Below are 19,365 nucleotides of genomic sequence, written 5' to 3'. Positions count from 1 at the left end.
GATGATCATGCTCTGCTTCATGTTTCTTTTAGCCCAGACTGCAGCCAACTTGACCAGTCCACAAAGAGCTAGGAGCCATCTCCTCTAATATTTAGGGCCACTAGACTCTGGAACATAATGTGTTTCGTGCAAGCAGTTCTCCGTGAAGACAGTCTTGGGAAGAAAAGCAGAAGTAGCAAGGGTTACTCCCCATCTCCCTCATGTCCACCTAACTCAAGTCTTTGAGCTGCTGCAAGCACCTTGCTGGTAATAAATCCTTTCTCATGCATCCTTTTCATGCTAGCGCCCTCAGGCAATGCAGAGTGGAAAGAGTAAGGTTTCAGGCTCAGTACCAAGGAATTCCTCTTTTCAAAAGGCCAGACACAACAGCTGGGAAATTTTGGGTTATTGCTGCTTTGTGTCAGCTCTTACCCACTCCTGGAGGGGTCTGTAATTTCTGAAGCTTAACAGCATTTGAACCAGGCCGAGCGATCTTTGAATTATTTTTTGGCTGACATTTCACAGAGGCGTGAGTGTGTGTACTAACACATATCTGCATGTGTATTTTATATCTGTATGTATACACACATGCCTCGGGGGAAGGCAGGCGGGTAACTCAGCACGTCTAGCCTTCAAAATGCTGATTCAGGAGCCTGGAAGCTGCCCCCATGTTGCTGTTTTTCCAGACCCTGGCTAGTTTTCAGCCAAGCTGAGCCCAGGGGTGCTTGAGATATCTGTTTAGGGTGAGGGTCCAGCCTGAAAAGTAGCAGCTGCTAGCAGCACTGCTGGGCTGTAATGCTTAACAGATTTGTTTTTGTGGTGTTCACATTCCCAGTGCTTCCCCTGCCTTACCCCACTCTCAGGGAGCTGCCTCCTCCTCCTCCTCCTCCTCCTCCTCCTCCCCCTCCTCCTCCTCCTCCTCCTCCTCCTCCTCACACACACACCGAGCCCCTCGGGGGATGTACATTTCTGTGGGCAGCAGCAGTGTAGACACCATAGTGCCCACCAGGAGCAATGAAACGGTGATGTTTTGGCTGGTGCCTACAGCAGTAGTGTGGCTACACACACAAGCCCACATTCATCCCTTTCCCCAGACTCTTTTTCGAGACACAAAAGGGGGAATCTCATCATTTTCAGGAAAGGCAAACAGAGCTGTTTGAGCATTTTCCCCCCTTTATGGCCTGAATACTTTGCTTTCACCAGCCCTCTGAGCCTGAGGAGGAACATCCCCTCCTCCCACCTATCTGGCCCAAAAAATGCAGGTGGTGGGGACTTTTCTTGGTGCTTGCCTCGGGGGGTTTCACTGGGGGAAGCACTGGTGGGGATCTCGGTGGGGCTGTGCAGCAAGGCACCAGCGCTGGCTGCCTCCCTCCCTCACGTGGGGATCAGGACTCTGCTGAGAAAAAGCAGATAGGGTTTCACACAATCCAAAGCACATGTACAACTAACTAAAGCTGCGTAAGCACTTTTCTTTCCGATGGAAACGTTCCAACGTATGTTTTGAAAGAATGCGAAAATGTTCCCCCTCCTCTCTCGCCTGCCGCCAATGGATCAGGCCTGACGGGGACGATCCCCTCAGACGCTCTTTTTGGAGAGGGATTTAAGGCTTGGGAAGGGGCACGGATGACAACGCTGGGAATTCATGCCCTTAGTAGCAGAATAAGCCCTTAGAAAAAGCCTTATCAGCTGAGGAAAACACCTCAGGTTAAACATACATTATTGCTGTGAGAAAACGTGCTCAAGCACTCGAGTCCAGTGAGAAGGGACACATTTGGGGTTTTTCCCTCTCTGCGTTTAAGCACTCTCAGATGTTTGCATCCTTCCCAGGCAATTTGGCTTTTTGGGGCATCCCCTCCTCCTCCAGGAATGTCTATGCAAAAGGAAGTTTCTCTGTGGGAAGCAGTTTGTCTCAATGTCATTTTTCATGGGGGAAGGGGGGAAAGAAAAGCCCTGACCAAACATTTCTGACCAGCGGCTTTGTGCATATATAGGCTGCTGCAAAGAGCTCCCAAAAACAGAGCTCAATAAGGAGAAGGCAAAAACAACGTGTGGTAGGCAACATGAATGGCCTTGTCGTAGCCAGGAATTGCTGTTGCAGGAGCCCCATGACAGCAGTGGGGTACAGGACCACGTTTTGAGTTCGGATCATCCTTCTCGGCACGAGGGACAACGCTTGGGGCACGGAGTCGGAGGCACTGAGGAACAGTGTCCCATGCACATGAAGCCACCATGCCCTGCTGAAGCCCTGCAGCCATTTTGACATCCCGTGATGGTCGATTCCAGATCATCCATCTCTTGTGTGTGATGGATGTGTACGACACGTTCGTGTCCTGGTTCCTGTCCCGCGTATCCCCAGTGCAGAGCTGAGTCATCCGACACGGACCTAGGGGAGAGGAGTTCCACTTGAACTCCACAAGTATCCGCTGGGTTATCATTATTCTTCTTAAAAATAAAAAGCTCCTCTTCCAAACACTGTATATGCTTAGTCACGGGGAAGGAATGATAAACTTCCAGTGTTTCTGGTGGGTCACCGCATTAATTGGCAGGCTGTCCCAAACCATTGTGAAGAAACGCCACCAAAGGTCTGTACGCAGGTCCGGTTACGGGCGTTTTATTTCCTATAAAGATTTAACCAATAAACCTGCAGATCCATTTCCATGTTAGACTGAAACCTATAGGTTTCACGGGAGATTAAGTTCCCAAAATGTCTACTTTTGAAAGACAGACGGTGGAGGTGAAGAGAAGAAATAAACGTTTGGGCCTTATTCCCGGTGAATGTCAGCTTAACTGCGCTGTGTGTTTGTGTCTATTTATACCCACAGAGGATCTAAAATTACAGCTTTAAGCAGGAAGCTAAACCAAGAGTTTTTAACAAGTCTGAGCAGTTGAATTTAATGCTGAGGAGCGGGGGGGGGAGCACTTCTGATATGAGCTGGGGAGGAGGGCTAGGCCTGACAAACCGTAACAGGAGACAATTTTCACCTTATTAGCCACCTGATGAAAACCAAGCCTTTTTAAATACGCCTCAGGACAGAAGCCACAAAAGGTTATTAAGGTTGGAAAATTTTTTCTGGAGTCAGTTAGAGAGGGGTGAGAGAGAGGCACAAGCCAAGGAATCCTGAGCAACTTACTGCATAGGGGAAACTGAGGCAGACAGCTGCAAAATGACTTACTACAGCCCCACAGCAGGCCAGGAGCAGGAGCATAGAGGAAATCCTCGTCTGCAGGGTCCCCAGGGGAAAACACAAATGCTGAAGCTGTGGTTATAGGTGACCTGCAGGAAAGAGCATAGCATCGTTTTTACAGGTGTGCTTTTTGCTGGAACCAGTCCTCCCTCCTCCACGACAGATCTGTCCCTGCAAGCTTTGTATGAATGTGAACTCAGCATACAACCCTGTGGTACAGAAGGAAAAAAAAATCACCTTTTTTCAGTAGCTCACATCCAGATTTCAGACTCCGTTTTGTTATTATTCCCAGCAGCTCTGCCTGGAAACCCAAGTAAAGCCAAGCGAATGGTCCCAGACTGCGGGGATGACCACACAAGCAAACTTCCAGGACAAAATTCCGGTCTGTCCCGTACATTTTGGGAGAGGCTGCAAAAGCACAAGAGCCCTTTTCTCTCTGTGGTATCACGGCGTGCTCCTGAAGCACCCAGAGCTAGCGCAATCCTCAGGCATGGAGTTCCTTGAAAATCTGGCCCCTTAGCTTTTATTTGCCTTTTTTAGCAGACTAGGCAGCAATCAAGCACCCTTCACAGTGCTGTACCACTTGAAAGTGATGCGTAAAGGGTTCATAAATGATCAGCAGAGCTTCTGGAGCATGTTACAGGCAGGAAAATCAAACTGCTGGGTGCTGCCCACGGATTCCCCCTTTACTAAAATTCCCCCTTTCCCAAGGCTTGCTATGGGCTGCAACTCCTTTGAAAGCACAGAGATGGATGGAAATTAAATCCCTTCCCGGACATGGAGGTGGCCTTTATTTACTGTAAACATTATTCCAGGTTTAAATTTGGAGATGAAACAAGGGCTGGGCGAGGAGCCCGGATTCTGGCCAGGGCTTGCCTGCAGCCTGAGGTGAGTGTCGCTGCCAAGGCGTGCTCCAGTCCTCCCCGCATGGCACAGACGTCGGCTTCCTTTGGATCGTTTTGTACGCCCTTCAGACGGGAAAGGTTCGTTTGCACAGACATCTGAGCAGCTTACTCATACATGTTACTCACCAGCCACTTGCTGATGGGGAAGGAGCAGCTCAAGCCCCCCAAACCAGCTGCGAATTACCCTAAAGCGAAAGGGCTGGGCTTGATTCAAGGTCGTCTGCCCCGTGGTTTGTGTTAAAAAGCAACATCAGTTGGAAGGAATTTCTCTCAGCTGAAAGTCAGGGAAAACATATTTAGGACTATTGAATCTTCTGGGTATTTCTCGAATGCCAGAACTCAAGGGGTCAGGAGCTGGGAGGAATCTTTTTTTTTCTTTTTTTTTTTTTCCTCTCAGTTGTTGTCTGTATGGCCAAATTCTGCTCAGCAGACTTCCCTGACCGCACGCCCAGCCTCAGGCAGCCACATTACCCCCTTGGACCACCAAACGCAGGTGAGCAATGTGCCGGGAAGTTAGGATTCCAGCAGATAAATTCTCTGCAAGGCACATACTGACAAGTTGCTAACTATAGTTCACCAAATACGTTGTGCTGACTGCGTTTTCTTACCTGTGTAGAGGGGAAAAGGAGGCATTCAACATTTTCTACGAGGGTATGGAAACCCTTTTTTTGGGAGCAGCCCTACCTTTCCCCCTGCCTTGTCTTACGCTCCAAATAAGAAAGCAGTCAGAAGTCTGGCTTGCAGATTTAGCCGGCTTCCCCTTCCTTTTATGTGTGGCTGCAATTCCCAGTCAGGCTTTTGCACCCTAAGCTCCTATTCCAGATGAACAAAACCAGATGCTGCCAGCTTGACGTTTGAAGCCAGCCCCCATTCTGCTCAAAAAAAGTCTGTAAAAAAGGTCTGCATCTGCAAACACAAAGCTGATGACACTCACCAGACAGACCCTTGTCCTATGCTTCCCAGGACCCAGCTTGCCTATAGGGTATAACAGGTTGCTCTTGTCACTCTCATGCATCTCCTTGAATCTAGCAGTATAAGGCATTCAGTAAATTAAAAAATTTTCTAAAATCTTTTCTTTTTTTTTTTTAATTAAAAAAGGGCAAAGAGTATTTTAAGTATTCCTCCACCGCTGCGTAGACTGTTTCCTATTAAAGGCAACTGTGTGCAGCATTTCTATTAAGATTCTGCTTCCTGTTGTGTAACACGGAATGTCAAAAATCCCAGTATCGCTTACGAAGTTATTACAAGCTCCAGAGAGTTTTCTATTCCCAAGAAATCTCTCCCAGCGGGAAGCTGGAAAAGTTCCTGTTGAACTTACAGCAAATGCCTCAGATCCTATGTAATATTTACGGTGTCCCTCTCATCTTATCCAGGCTGGCTTGCTGTTTTGCTGCTGTGAAAGAAAAGCCTGTTTCGATGGTTAAGGGCTGTGACGTTTGCTTATAAGGACATTGAAGCGGATGCGATAGCCACAGGAAATGTCCCAGTCTCACTGAGGTACCTCAGAGAGGTATTCGGTCAGATGAGAATTCACTAAGCTGATTCCCAGGAAAAAAAATGCAGTAACTTGATGAAGGAAGAGAAAGAAATGCGACAGGTCTGCATTCATGGCTTGCCAGATCTGGATTCCATGAAAGCCAGAGGAAAAATTCCCATTCACTTTCACGGGAGTAGGACTTTTACCCCAAAGAACTTCCATTCAAACAGAATTACGCTTCATTTTGAAACATTGCAAGAACTGGGTGGTGTCCATTTGTATTAAGGCTCAGGGAGAGGCAACTTCCATCAGAAGGGACTGACCATTAGGGATCGTTGTCCTCAGAGGAACATCTGGGTAAGAGCAATCCTGAACTGAGCGTGTTGGCTTTAAACATCGGCCCTAACCTAACCTGGATCTGACACAGCTGGTGCTGACCATTCTGATGGCTGTTTTCGTGCGAAAGCCACAGAAGATGCCTATGAGCACGTCTGTCCTTGGGGCTGTACTTCAAGGGCGACTCATCTGCAGATTGCCTGGGGACAATTCCAGGGCTAATTAGGAAGTTGTTCTGGCTTTGCTGCCTGTGGAAGAAATGAACACTCAGTGGAAACAGTTCTACGTGCAAACCTGTCAGAGAGATGGTGGGGATAAAGGGAGGATGTCTTTTTTGGGTTGAGCTTGGTACAATACCTAAGTGACACATGGATGATGCACACATATTGTGGCAACTCCCTTAATGAATCTTTTCACAGTCCTACATTTTAGCTCAAACTTTTAGAAAAAGAGTTAAGGGCTTAGAGTCCATGTATATGTATGTAGAGCTGACCATGAATCACGTGTGCTGAGCACTCAGCAGCTTCCACAAGCCCTTAGGGAAGATGCTGGGTGCCCAATAGTTCTTTAAATATGGGCATTTTCTAAGGAGATGTGAAGCTATGTAGCCTGAGACAGCTTTTTCCAGAGGTACTGCAGGCATCAGACAAATTCGAAGCTGAGAAAACAGGATGTGGCACCTGGATGAAGGGCAAGAAGTGAGCAAAAAAGAGGCCGGGGCCAAAATTGAATCCTAGCTCCAAGCATGCTAGGTGGCAGCATTGACTCCCAAGGGGAACAGCCTGAGCTTGAGTCACTGCAAGGTGGTCTGAGCAAAACTCTGGGAAATCTTGCCCAGATCAACCTGTTCCCCGTGGATGGGCAGCACAACCCAGCAGGTCGGCCTGTGCTTCCCGACGTCTCCATAAACACAGAGGAGATTATGTGGGAAGGAGGAACCCGCATTAGCTGTATCCTTCAGGGCAAATTACAGTTCAGGAGACAAACAGCATTATGAGTAAGGAGCAGCTAGGTGCTAAGCCCGTATGTCCCTGTTTAGTTCCCTTTGCGTATTCGCACGTACTCAGGAAGAAAGTCATTGCACCAAATAAACCACAGCCCTGCTTTAGACGTGGACAAATTGTCCCAGATGAAGGCAATGCTGCAGTAAAAGGAATCAAACATTTAGTATGGCGTCTCATGAGACATGTAGAGTGGGGGAGATGAGAAACCCTTCCCCCAGATAGCAAGCTGATTGAAGAACCACAGGGCAAGGAGAAATAGTAGCTGCTCCATACTGAAAAGCAGAGATGCCAAGGGGAGCGGTAAAAAGATTAAAGTGGGTGTCTGGTTTTATTTAACATCCTCATTAATTCCTTGAGAATACAAAGGAGTGAGTGCCTTCCAATCTGAAATGGCTTTGAAACAGGCAGCCAACATCCGTGTCGCACCAAGCTCAGAAATGCTACAAGGGAAAAACGAAACGAGTCTAGCGAGTGCCAGGGAGGGAGAGGGATACAAAACGCAGATACTGGGGGGAAGAAATACGAATTGAAAGCAGGGATTAGGAGGAGGGTGTCATCTGAGACACGGATTGCTAAAATATCAAGGCAAAGTGACTGTCATCAACTTGCAGTGTCTGTGTTGGAGGGGGCACATCTCTGGCACAGGGAGCACGAGTGGAAACCACTGGTGATTGCAACCCTAAGTGGAAACTGGAGACAGCTCAAGCCTGGACAGGAATGTGTAAGAGATAAATGCGGACAATTTAAAGACGTATTGAAATGGTTAAATTAAATTTAGAAAATTCTTGTGAGAAGCTAAAGTTACCCTTCGAGAGCTGTGGTACTCCAAAAATATTTGTAAGTCCCCACTAGGTACCAGGTCTTTTTTCAAAAACGTATTCAAAAAAGGATGTTCAAAATCTCAGATTTGCAGAAATCCAGTTAGAGACCGAGTCTTTGGGACAGGTCAACTCATCTTTGTGGAAGCTGGCAACAACAGCAGAGCTGAGATACAGTCATCGAGGTACCGAAGACGTGTTTCAGCTCCCTGGTATGCGACAGCAGTCCCTAGCCAGGATGTACACCTGTTTACCTATTAACCAGATTTTCAGAGCACATCTGTGATCTATGAACTTACTGTTTGGGGAGAAGCTGAGCCGAAGGAGAAATCGTGTGTCTCTGCATAGAAGAGTCCAACTTCTTGATAGTTTTCTTTCCTGGGGTGACTTTAAGTGAGTTTATTGCTCACGGCTGCGGGCTACAGTCAGATCCTGCAACGAGGAGGAGATGAGGAAAATAACATCAGGGATACTCATGGTAGGGATTAGCACACTGCTCGCTGGTCCTGAAGCCCGGCTGGGCTAGAAGGAGCACTTGAAGAACAAAAACCCAAAAAACAGGTCTGCATGGAAAAAAGCAAAGGCAGGCCCGGCTCACATCAGCGTCGGCAGCAGACAGCATGTGGCGGGGACAGCACGGTGTAAGGGAACCTCTCTCTCACGCGTGACGCTTGGGAATTTCTTAGGGACTAACAGCTTGCTCCTTAGCCAGCCAAGTGCTGAATTCAACCCACATTCCTCTCACCACCTCATTACCTCGCAGACATTCCCCTGTCTATGTCTGCTCATTTAAACGGAGCTCCTTAAGGCAGAGGATGCTCGTTAGGGACGTGGTGCGATAACCATGGCACTCGTGCGCCTTCCTAATTTGATGCATCTGATGAGCCAGAACTTAATGAACGCAAACTGCTGCCCAAGTTACTTAGATCTGGGCAGGCACTTTCTGTCTTCGTCAGCACATTCTATGGGCTGATCTCATGACGTTCTCCTTCATGCCAGGTTTTTTTTGTCTATCCGAATTTTCTTTTTCCACTAGAAGCCTCCAAGCTGGGCTCCTCTCCGGCACTTTGCATGTATTATTTCACTGCTTCACTGGAATGGTTCAAATTATCATTTTCCAACTGAGATGTGTAGACTAATTCATTCAAGACCGCTTTTCTCTGCGTGTGACAATGTGGATTTCTCTGTGGCCCTCGAGGAGATAAAATGTGCCCAAGGTGCTGTGGGAAAACCAGTGTGCTGGGAGCGAGCCTTTAGACAGAGGAAACAAGTTGTGCTCTGTAAGTAGAGTGAAGCTGTGTGCTTTCAAGTGGATTTTCCTGATTTTGGGGGATGAACTGATTGGCAAATAACATCCCGGTGTGGGCAGAGGGATCTCACAAATTGCACGTGGAAAAGGCCAAATCCAGGTTTATTTCCACCACTCACAAAAGAAAAAAGGCACCGTTTCATGGCCATAGCTCTGATATTTGACACGGAGCTTAAATTCACTTACAAGGTAATCTTATAAAGTAAATGGTGTGTTTAAGCTAAAGCACGTGAGGTTCTATTTATTCTTTTGCTTCAGGGAACAGATCGCACTTTAAAAAAAAAAATGCCTAAGAAATAAGTGTTTCCAATCCCCATACGAGGAAAATTCATACCAGCAATACAACTGTGAAAACTCTGATTTCCTTGAGCTTGTTCTCCTGGAGAAGAAACAGTTCCTGTGCCTTAGGAGCCAACCTGACCATGCATCGAACTGCAGCACAACGAATACCTGGATGAATGATGCAAAAATTAACTCACGGGTGATTTGAGAAGTCAGACAGCAAAGAGCAGATATGATGATAAAAATCACAGTTAACCCTGGACAATTTATTGAGGGCCGCAGGGAAAAAGAAAAAAAAAATAGAAAAGAAGGAATCAGTTTGCAAAATATGATTGTTTTTGAGCTGTTTGCCTAGCAACAGGCCAACAAATGCTCCAACCATGGCCTTGTTTCATACTCTCACAGAAGTACCAAATCGCATTTCAACACACCCTGGTGACCTCAGCTGCCCTGCTCTGATGCCGGGGCATCTCGCAGCTCCCACCACGCAGCCTCACCCCAGCCTCGGCCCCATGGCGGAGCAGAGCACGTCTATTTCCTCTTTCCCACGTTGCAGCAAGCCATTCCCCCAGTTGCTCAGGCTGGGCACGATGGAAAAAAGCGATGTGATCTGCCAATTTCCCTGGCTGTGGGTATCACCCTGGTGCAGCTCCGCTCAGCTCTGCCTGGCCTTGCTTTCCCAGTACTGAGGTTGCTGACGGGGAAGTCAAGGTTAGGTTGAGGTCTTACAGCCTCTCTTGGTGGGCACAGCAAACGAATCAAAGCCCAAGTAAAAGCTCTGTTTTCCTTTTTTCACACGTTTTCTTTTCCCAGCATCTCACACATGCCAGTCCCCTGGCTTTGGGAACACGGCTTCCCTTTTCGGACCAGACCCGATAATTTGGTTCCAGCAGCAGAAACAATTCAGGTGGCTTAAACAAAGACCACCGGAGGTGCTGGGAACAGAAAAGTGCCGGAGACTCAGAAACTCAGCCTGAAATACGTTTCAAGTCCATTTGTATCCTTGCATCTCCATGGACCGAGGGCTGAGGGAAGCAGCCAGGTGGTATAGCTTTAACCGGGTTCACTTTGGAGGCAAAATGAATTAATTTTGTCATAGTTTAATCGACTTAATTGCCACTTTGCTGTTTGGGCAGTCAGTACCTGCTAACCTCATGGTCTCCGCAGTGCTGGGCTGTGCACCTGAGGGCTTGCTTGAGCCAGATATGTGAGAGGCTCAGGTTTGCCCACGGCAGGAGGGCTGGCAAGCACAAGCAGACCACCCAACCTTTAAAACATGACAAAGCCAAGCCCAAACGCACCCTCAAGCCTCTGCTAGATTAGGCAATTCCAAAGCAAGTGGCTCAGCAGCTGTCCTGGGGTGGCATGAGGCCAGATGCAGAGAGCATTGTGGTCTGGTTCAGTGCTGGGAACCCCGGAGCAGGATTTACCGTGCCATCGAGTCACAGCCTCAGTGTGGGATCATGAATTGGGTCAGGTCAGTGGCAGCAGGGTCAGTGGCCGATTAGCTGCTGAATGCACAGGGCCCTGAGCCCACTGAGAACAGCATGGCAGTGACAAGTGCTCCTTCTTGTTCTCAGAGTTCAGAGCCCCTTACTTTGCAGCATGTTTCTGTCCCCCATCACGCCCTTCCTACCTCCCCACTCCGAACCGCAGAGGGTGGCAGAGCCGAGTACATCTGTTTCCTGTTTCACAAACTGCAATCACACACTTCCAACAGGCACTCTCGTCTGAGATTGAGAGCCAAGCAATGTTATTTACAAGTGTTTGTGCTCCCGAGCCTATCTGGCTCCTTTGTATTGTACTGCCTGCTGAACGTGAAGCCAAATATCATAGAAACTCCTTTCCCATTATTTGGAGTTTGCATCGTCCCCTTTTTCTCTTACTGCTATTGAAAGTAAATGTGTATCTCAGATATCCTGACATATTTATCAGAAATAACTTAATCAAAGCAGACAGAAAACACAGCTTCAAATATGCAATCGTGACTTGAACTTGTTGTAAGTATTCCTTAATAAGTTGTTACTAATAGTGTTTGCCATGAGAACCTGTGGGCCAAGTGAGCGTACGTGCTGCCTTCGCTGCAGTGAGTCCAGCGGGTAAAACCCTGGCCAAAAAAATTAGTGGTTGAAGGCCCCAGCGACTTGGCTACAGGCTACATCACACGCTTCTGCAGAGATCTCACGAGAGTCATCGTTCGCCCAGCCAGAACCTAAATGAGACCCAAAAATGAGCACCCTTTACCTCCGCCGCCATACGCTGTGCCACTGCAGCGTTGGGAGGAGATGGTGCCTTGCCACCCATGGCTGCTCGTGGATCCACCTTTCCATCGAGGCTTTCTGCCACCTTCTGCTAATGCTTTGGATGCATCCAGGAAGGCTGAGGCAGCCAGTGAGGCTGAGGGAGTTGCATCCATTTAACAACTCCTTTACTTTTCCTACCCTGTGGTGCTGTGTCCAGGAGGACTCCCCCAAAAGGAGCTCAGCTCCCCAGCATTTCACGTTACGCAGCTTGGGACCGATGGGCCCGGCCATGTGCGTAGGGATAAACATTAGTGCAAGGATTTGCAGAGGCAGGACCCTAATCCAGAGAACAGCGTCGATCCCTGGTACCATGCTGTTGATTAGTGTCAGTGCTGGGGCATTACCGAAAGCCCCAAGGGAAAGCCTGTGCTTCAGGATGCTTCCAGGACCAAGGTCTTATCCCCCAGCCTGCCTCAGCCTTTACTTGCCACTTACGCATTTAGCAAGCAGAGCCCAAAGTTGAAAATATGCAGGCGTGCAAAAGCATTGGCACTTTGCAGGACGAGAATTTGCAGATGCTTTGGTGGGGTCTAAGTCCATCCACTGTGCACTGGTTGCATAAGGAAAGAGGGGAAAGAAAACAGAAGAATGACCATGCAGGTCTGTAGTTGCTTTAGAAAGCAAAATATTCAGCATCATTTCCTCCATGCTTGTTACTTGGCACATGGCTTTCTCTTCCCTGATGCACCAAATGTGAGCAGCTCACAGGCTTCCATCTCCTATTGATGTGCAGGGTCTCAGCACTATGCTGCAGGCTCTCATCTCTCCAGTTCTTTCCTCTCGCTCCTCAGCTTCAACAAGATCTTCCAAAGCAGCTGCCCAAATGGGGAACAGGACTCAAACCTCTGAACCTCAGGTGCACCCCCTATATTATCCCCCAATTCCCCTCCCAGTGACTCGATGCACCAGCACTTTGGGCACCACTTCTGCGCCAAATAAAAACGACAACACCTTAGCTTGGAAAATAGCAGCCCAGGCTTTTAGTTAGACTTTAATCCTCACCCTGGGGACCAAGGGGACAGCCTTGCCAGGCTCTGACCTTCCTCAAGAGGTAATTCAGCAGGGATTTTGCGGAGAGATTCCTGAATTGCAGGAGACCGCCTGGTTCTGGGGCAGAAAGCAGGACTTGGGAGTCGCAAAGCTGGCTCCTGTGTTTACAAGAAGATTAATCTTGTGATGATCACGGCTTGTGATGTTTCCCAGGCAGCTCCGCAGACGCGGCGGGGACAAGGCCAGGCCCCTCGAGACCCTTGCTGATAAACAACGCCTGTATTTGCGGTGGCTCTTTTCCTGTGGGAGCTGAACCCGGCTCATCTAAACAGCTTTCTGCAGAGAGTAAATGAATCCATGCCCTCGAACCACGGAGCTGCATTCACCATTTGTCATGTGTTGGTAGGCAGGAGGTACACACCGGCACTGGGATGCCCTCTTACGAGTCCCAGTGAGGTGCCAGCTTCTGAAGAAACTGTTGGACAAAATGTGCCAGATACGTAGTGTGAACACCATTTTACACCAGTCAGTGGCTCTTTTTCTTGGACCGACACTTGATGTGGTAATGGTTTTGCAAGAGGATAATATTTGTATTTACTTCTATTTTTTTCCTAAACATAACAGACCTTTTTGTTATTATTATTTTATTTTTTTTTTTTGGCTTAAATTGCCTTTCAAAGGAAGCTTTGATTCCCCTGAGTAGACAGCCACACTCACCAGTGGATGATGGAGACTGGAGAACTGTAAAGACCCTGCTCTTAGAGCCTTCCCAAATCCTCAGCTGCACTTCAAGAGGCCATGCCACATTTGGGGGAAGGAAAGGGAAAATGTGTCAGATCAGCATTAATTTCCAGAGAAGAAAGGGGGCAATCCTTATGTGTGTTTTGTCTGCCATGGTCAGGAAGTGCAGCAGACACATCTCAGCACCAGCATCATCTGCTGGCCTTACTCGTTCCCTTGGGTTGAGGCCCTCTGGAGAGAAAAGATTTTGCAACCGCAGCAGAAACGCTTGTGAAATGTTTATCTGATCAGCTACAGACTTTGAAGGCTTGCTTTGGGAAAGAGTTCTAACACTTCATAATTCAGATGCAATTGGGTGGTTTGGTGTCTCTTTTTTTTTTTTTTTTTTTTTTTTTTTTTGCAAGGGAGGCTTTTCTTTTAGGGCAGCAAAGCGGTGTTTTGTACCAAGAGCTAGGATGAAGTCAGGATGTCACAGTTCACTGAAAATATATGTCCATGTATTTGTGGCCAAAGCAAGAGACAGGGTTACATGCTGTTCCCTTTGCAATTTACATTTCACCTTATCAGACACACTGTCCCGTTCGATCACTGCATAAGCAACCCCTCAAGGAGAAAAAAAAAAAAAAAAGAAAAAAAAAGAAACATATTGATGCTATCCATGGAAACCATCTGCAAAGGCACATTGAAATGTATGCCCTCTTCCCCTACTCAGCACTGAAAACAGATAGTATTATCCCTTATTGTCCCTTTCTAAACTCAGTCAAGGAGACTCCACTCTCCATCTTAAGGCTCCCTTAAAATCGAGATACAAGCACTGCAGTGGAGGCTTAGCCCAGCCTGAGCCCAACCTGGCGATGAAGATTGTGCACCAAACCTGCTCGAGGCCCCTGGTGGGAAGGTCTCCCAAAACAAGCGATGCTCCCTGCACCTCCTGTCAGCAGTAACTCACTTAGATGCAATTAATTCCTGCAAATCTCCCGATGAGACCAGTTATCTCCTACAGATAACGCCGTAATCTCCTGTAATCTTTGACTGCAGGAAGAATTCCTTCTTTATAACTTTAATTTTCTCCGTGGAGAAGGTGATAATTTCTGCTTGCTTCCTTCGCAGTGCCACAGAGTTGCTCTGGTCCTTCCCCACTTCTCTTTTCCTTGACATTTTGTTGTTTTTTTTTTTTTGTTTATTTTTTCCCCTCAGGTTTCTTTTTTAGAAATGAGCTGCAATTTGACTGTCTTGCTCCTGGTATTGCTTCATCTAGGCAACTTTCATTGCTGAAGCAAACGGGGCTGGAGCTTGAGCAACATGAGCTGAGACCAACAAATGAGATAGCCGAGGCAGGAGCAAGACAATGATGCACAAAAGATGCACTGCTCTTGCGAAAGGGAAATACAAACCGCTGAGTCTGTAAACAAGTGTTTCCTGGCGGATCAAAACCACAACATTGCAGGCAGCAGCACAGGTTTCAACATTTTCGGGGCCGTGGCATTAAGGATGAATTTCGTGTATTTCGCTTTTGCTGTGATTTAAATTTTTTCATAGTGCCACGAGGCGATGAGCGACAAGCATGGGGTGTTTTAATCTTCCCAGTTCCTCAAAGATATTGAAGTACTTGGAACGTGTTGGGCTCCATGGGATGCTTGAAAATATTCCTTCCAAAGGAAATTAAATTTGAGATACCATTCCTGTAAGCTCTACTAGCTACAAAGCAAAATTTTATTTTGATTGCTTTGATTGTACTGACCATTGTAAGTGTTTCTAGCAAAAATTGCTATTTATTTACAAGTTTTATTAGCATTATACCAGACAACTAGATGGTAATGAGTAAAAGTTGGTGCAAATATTGAGCATGACAACATCACATTTAGACCCAAAAGGAAAAACAAACCAACCATAAAGAAGCAAAAAGTCCCTGCCCTGAGGAGAATAAAATATCAATGGGTAACTCAGAAAACTCTAACTTAGATGATGGCCTGAGGAACAGTGATGACAGGATCTGCGCAAGCTCACCTACAGAAGTCCCACAGACCCAGGTGATGCTGCATTTCCTCGGTCCTACGGCAAGAATTTCATATCAGCATCCCCTTTTTTCTCAGACTGATTAAATTTTGCTTACATCCAAGGAGGGAACAGTAGATATTTCATGGAGAAAACTGTTCTCCTCAGAGCTGTATCGCCATTTCTGTCCACTTTTTGTGGTGCAGAGGCCACTGAAGACCTGACTTATCCCCTGCCATGTGACAGATAGGCAGTTTTCAGAACTTATTATCAAAGAATTTAGAAAATCTCATGCTGTATGAATTAATTAATTGCTTCTGTGGTAGTACATCTGACACAGTGCCTGCTGATAGGCTGCTCTTTTCTGATGATGGAAAAAAAATACTTGGCTGCATTGTTTTTAGAGAAAATAATGTTCTCTGTTGTTGGGAAGGGAAAGGATAACATCTTGGTCCACCACAGCACTTGCCTGTTTCCTCTGGCCTCAAAGAAAGCTTTCCACATAGCATCCTGAGGTCGAAGTGTGAGTCTCACCTTCCTATGCACACATCTCCACGCTGAGAACATCCCACTGAGGATTCATGTAAACTGCTCACAACTTGCCTGCAAACAGAGAAGATACTCACGGCTTTCATTTCCAGCAGCTAATCACCACTGGTCTGCAGAAAAAAGCCCTTGCCTCATTTTTTCCATGCCGGGCATGGCCAGTCCCTGCCACTGAAGAACCTGAGCCTGACAGCTTAGCAGGGATGTAAAGAAATTACAGAGGACAACTGTATCCAGAGTTATCTAAATCAACAAGAGCACTTGGAAGAGTTATGACATACATTTCAGGTTGAAGCTGACCTTTACCTACTGCGGGCTGAAATATTTTTCTGCAGAAGAATAGCCTGAGAACAGGTTCGTAAAGGGCTTTCTATGTTTTGCCCTGAAACACTGAGTAATGACCACCCTTGTCAACGAGAAACCAGCTACATGCACTGTTGGTCCAATCCTGGCTTGCAGCCCCTGGTTCTTAAAGGTTTCAGGTGTGTATAAATATATGCATATGTAAATATATACATGTGTGTGTGTAGTTTAGCAGAGAAAATGAAGGGCAGATGCTTCTTAAAACTCATAGGCAACCCAAATATCCTCACCAGAGTTGTACTCAAGCTAAGCTGATATTATTCTCAGTTTTATTTGGATATACTTTAATCCTGAAGAATCCCGTAAAATATACCTTCCTGGAAAATATAATGCAAAAGGATCCTTTTGAAGCACCCACTGTCCTTGCCAATGAGCCGCAAAAGAGGGAAAAGACATTTGGAAACTAGTGTTCAGAGACTGGGCAAGAGGACTGGAAACTCTGCAGAGATGCTGTTCTGTTGTCCTGTCCTGTTTGTCTTCTTTTCCTCTTCTTGTTCAGCTGGCCAGTGGTTGAGACGAAGTGTTTTGACTCTTGTGAGTCACACTTACCAGAAACATTTCACTTTGGGTATTTCCTTGTGGTTGCCATGCTCCTGGTCCTCCTTCTTTCTGCCTTTCCCATTTAAATAGAAGGACACCAACTACTTTGTGGAAATATTACATGTTCTTGTATGAAGAGCGCTGCATTGGTCATGCCCAAACCTTTCCATTACAGCAATCCAGGAACAACTGTAAATAACATTTGTGATCAGAGCAGGAGCTGCAGGACGAGCCACTGATGCCTGAGAGGTTCCTCTGTATGGCTTAAGCAGCTCCCAATTCACGGGAAGGGGATGGTTAAAAAGTGGGAGAAAGCAAAGTTTGGCTCTGCGCCAGACTCATATCTGTGCTGGAAGCAGGGAAGAAAAAAATACTGATTTTCCACCACCACCACATGGGAAAACAGCCATCGTTTCCTCCAATCTTGGCTGTTATCCTCCAGGGTAGTGTCGTTTGCTCACGAGAGGAACTCTCCCCACGTACGGGCAGCTTCTCCAGGGGTTTCTGAGAGGGCAGAAAGATTACACAGCCAGCAAAGCGTCATGGAGAGGGAAGGAAACACTTACCCTGCCCTATCTGCACCCCATGACCTCCTCGAGCAGCGTGTGCCCTGCCTCCAGCTTTGGGGGCTGATTTCATGGAAAGTCCCTCGGGACTCGGAGCTACCATGAATCACAATCCCCTTTCCTTTTTTTTTCCAAAGTAGCACCAGCTTTCAGCTCATGGTCCTGGCCAAAGCACCCAGTGGAGCTCTTGTGCCCACCTCTGCCCTCTCCTGGAGGCGTGATGGAGAGCGCGGCATCCCTCCAGATTTCTGATATTCAATACCAAGAACTGCATCGTAGCCAACGGAGATCCACCAAACAGCCACGGGTAGAATAGCCCCAAGTTACTTCTGATCCACCAATGCAAACATATTGACAGATATCCTAATTATTAGGGAAGTTCTGAAATTCAGAGCTCAGAGATGGGTGAATCCTCAGCTACCACGACCTGCCCTCCCCTAGATTTCTAAATTCACATTCTCCATCTGCCAGCTCTCGCTGAGTGGCTCCCAAACATTTTGGAGGAAGGAGCCTCTCCCTGTCCTCAGCATTGCTCATTTTTAAACAGATCTGCAAGTGAAGGATGGTGTCTTGAAGGTCACCCTACAGGGTCTAGCAGACAGCCAGCAATCTTCAAAGAAGACCGGGAACCGCTGCGCAAGTGGAAAGTATTAATAAGCACATGTTGCAAAGCTGTGTGTCTCCACCCAAAAACTCAGTGGGGTTATTCTTTCTACAACAGCCTACCTCAGCCTCCGAGCTACCATAACTGCTGGAGGCCTGGATCATGACTGCTGCCTTTTGCAGGGTACGCTATAATTTATAATAATATATTACAAAAACAACCCTTCCTGTGGCTTCTGGTTGCGGTAACAACTTGCCTCACACCCTGACAGGCAGTCGTGTTTCTCCTGTTGATGCTCTGACTTCTCAGATTGCCAGGTTGCTCCCTGAAGATCCTTAGATTTCCTGGCCCTAAGAGGCTCATTTTGGTCCATGGAGTCCAGCAGAGCATGTCTGCACCCAAAATTTTCCTCATTTTGCTCAATAACCTTGTGCTGAATTTTCATCCTCCTACCTCTGCAATCTGTAAAAGGGGCTTTCCTGGGTTATCCCTTTCTTGTTGGTAATTGATCAAAGCCCTGCAGATCTGTTTTCAGCCTCATTTTAATTTGTCTGGACTGGAACATGAAGTTCAGACCTTTATTCAGACTCTGCTATATTTAATTTCCCATCTGATTTAAGGCTCAGATTTTCCAGAAGGAGCCCAGCTGACATTTTCAACTGTGCACCATTCCCAACCGAGGTCAGTGGACCAGCTCACACCCCTTTAAACACTGAGACATGCAACAACATTTCCAGGACAACTTCAGCATCCTGGACTTTGACTCCAGAATTGCCTTAAGTGACAATAATTCTCACCCAAGAGGGCTGGGTGTGTTTCCCCGTTAGGATAGGAAAAAAATGTGTTGTGACACTCAGTGGCCTCAAACCTGGCTGAGGGTGTGAGTCTGGTTTGAGTCGGGTTTGAGTCCTGGAGTCGGTCCCTGGCCATCTTTGGTACAAATTTCACCCAAACCTCAGGCTGCTCTCATTTATGCTGAGAGTTGGGCTGAACGCCAGGCCAGCTCAGGATGCAGAGAGTCAACAAGCAACTGAGAGTCATATTATGTCCTTTGTTCTGGCAGTGATGAATCCGTTCCTGCACATCTCAGCTACACAACGAATACCTGAGGTAGGCAGCAGAAAGTGAAATCATCTTGTGACGTGCCTTAATTAAGCCTGTGGTTTCGACTACACGCCTGCTGACAATTTAAACCCGGGGGCAGAAATCTGTTAACTTGACTCCTTCGGCTGAAAGAGAAAACTAGTGCAAACCAGAAAGATTTCTGGATTCTTGGGAGTTCACCTTAAGGGCTAAAGTTTTCTTTGCATTGTTTTCCACAGTTCACGATCATTTCATTGAAAAAGCAACGCTGGCTTTCTAAAAAGTCAGAATCCCTGCCCAAAAAACTAATTGGCCAGAGCATTTTTGATCAGCTGCAGA

At 47.0% G+C, this 19,365-nt stretch overlaps 1 long non-coding RNA gene across 1 annotated transcript; it reads right to left on the bottom strand.

The window, feature by feature from the left end:
• Positions 1 to 1,228: 1,228 nt before the first annotated feature.
• On the bottom strand, positions 1,229 to 9,482 carry LOC121071914. Its single transcript, XR_005820853.1, has 4 exons — positions 9,348 to 9,482; positions 8,004 to 8,136; positions 3,111 to 3,253; positions 1,229 to 1,375 (listed from the first exon to the last, which is right to left on the bottom strand). It is a non-coding gene; the product is annotated as an uncharacterized LOC121071914 (long non-coding RNA).
• Between the last annotated feature and the right edge of the window lie 9,883 nt (positions 9,483 to 19,365).

The sequence above is a fragment of the Cygnus olor genome, chromosome 6, assembly GCF_009769625.2.
Source record: "Cygnus olor isolate bCygOlo1 chromosome 6, bCygOlo1.pri.v2, whole genome shotgun sequence".
Lineage (NCBI taxonomy): Eukaryota > Metazoa > Chordata > Aves > Anseriformes > Anatidae > Cygnus > Cygnus olor.
The sequence above is the reverse complement of the archived record's forward strand: the minus strand, read 5'-3'. Positions and strand labels throughout refer to the sequence as shown.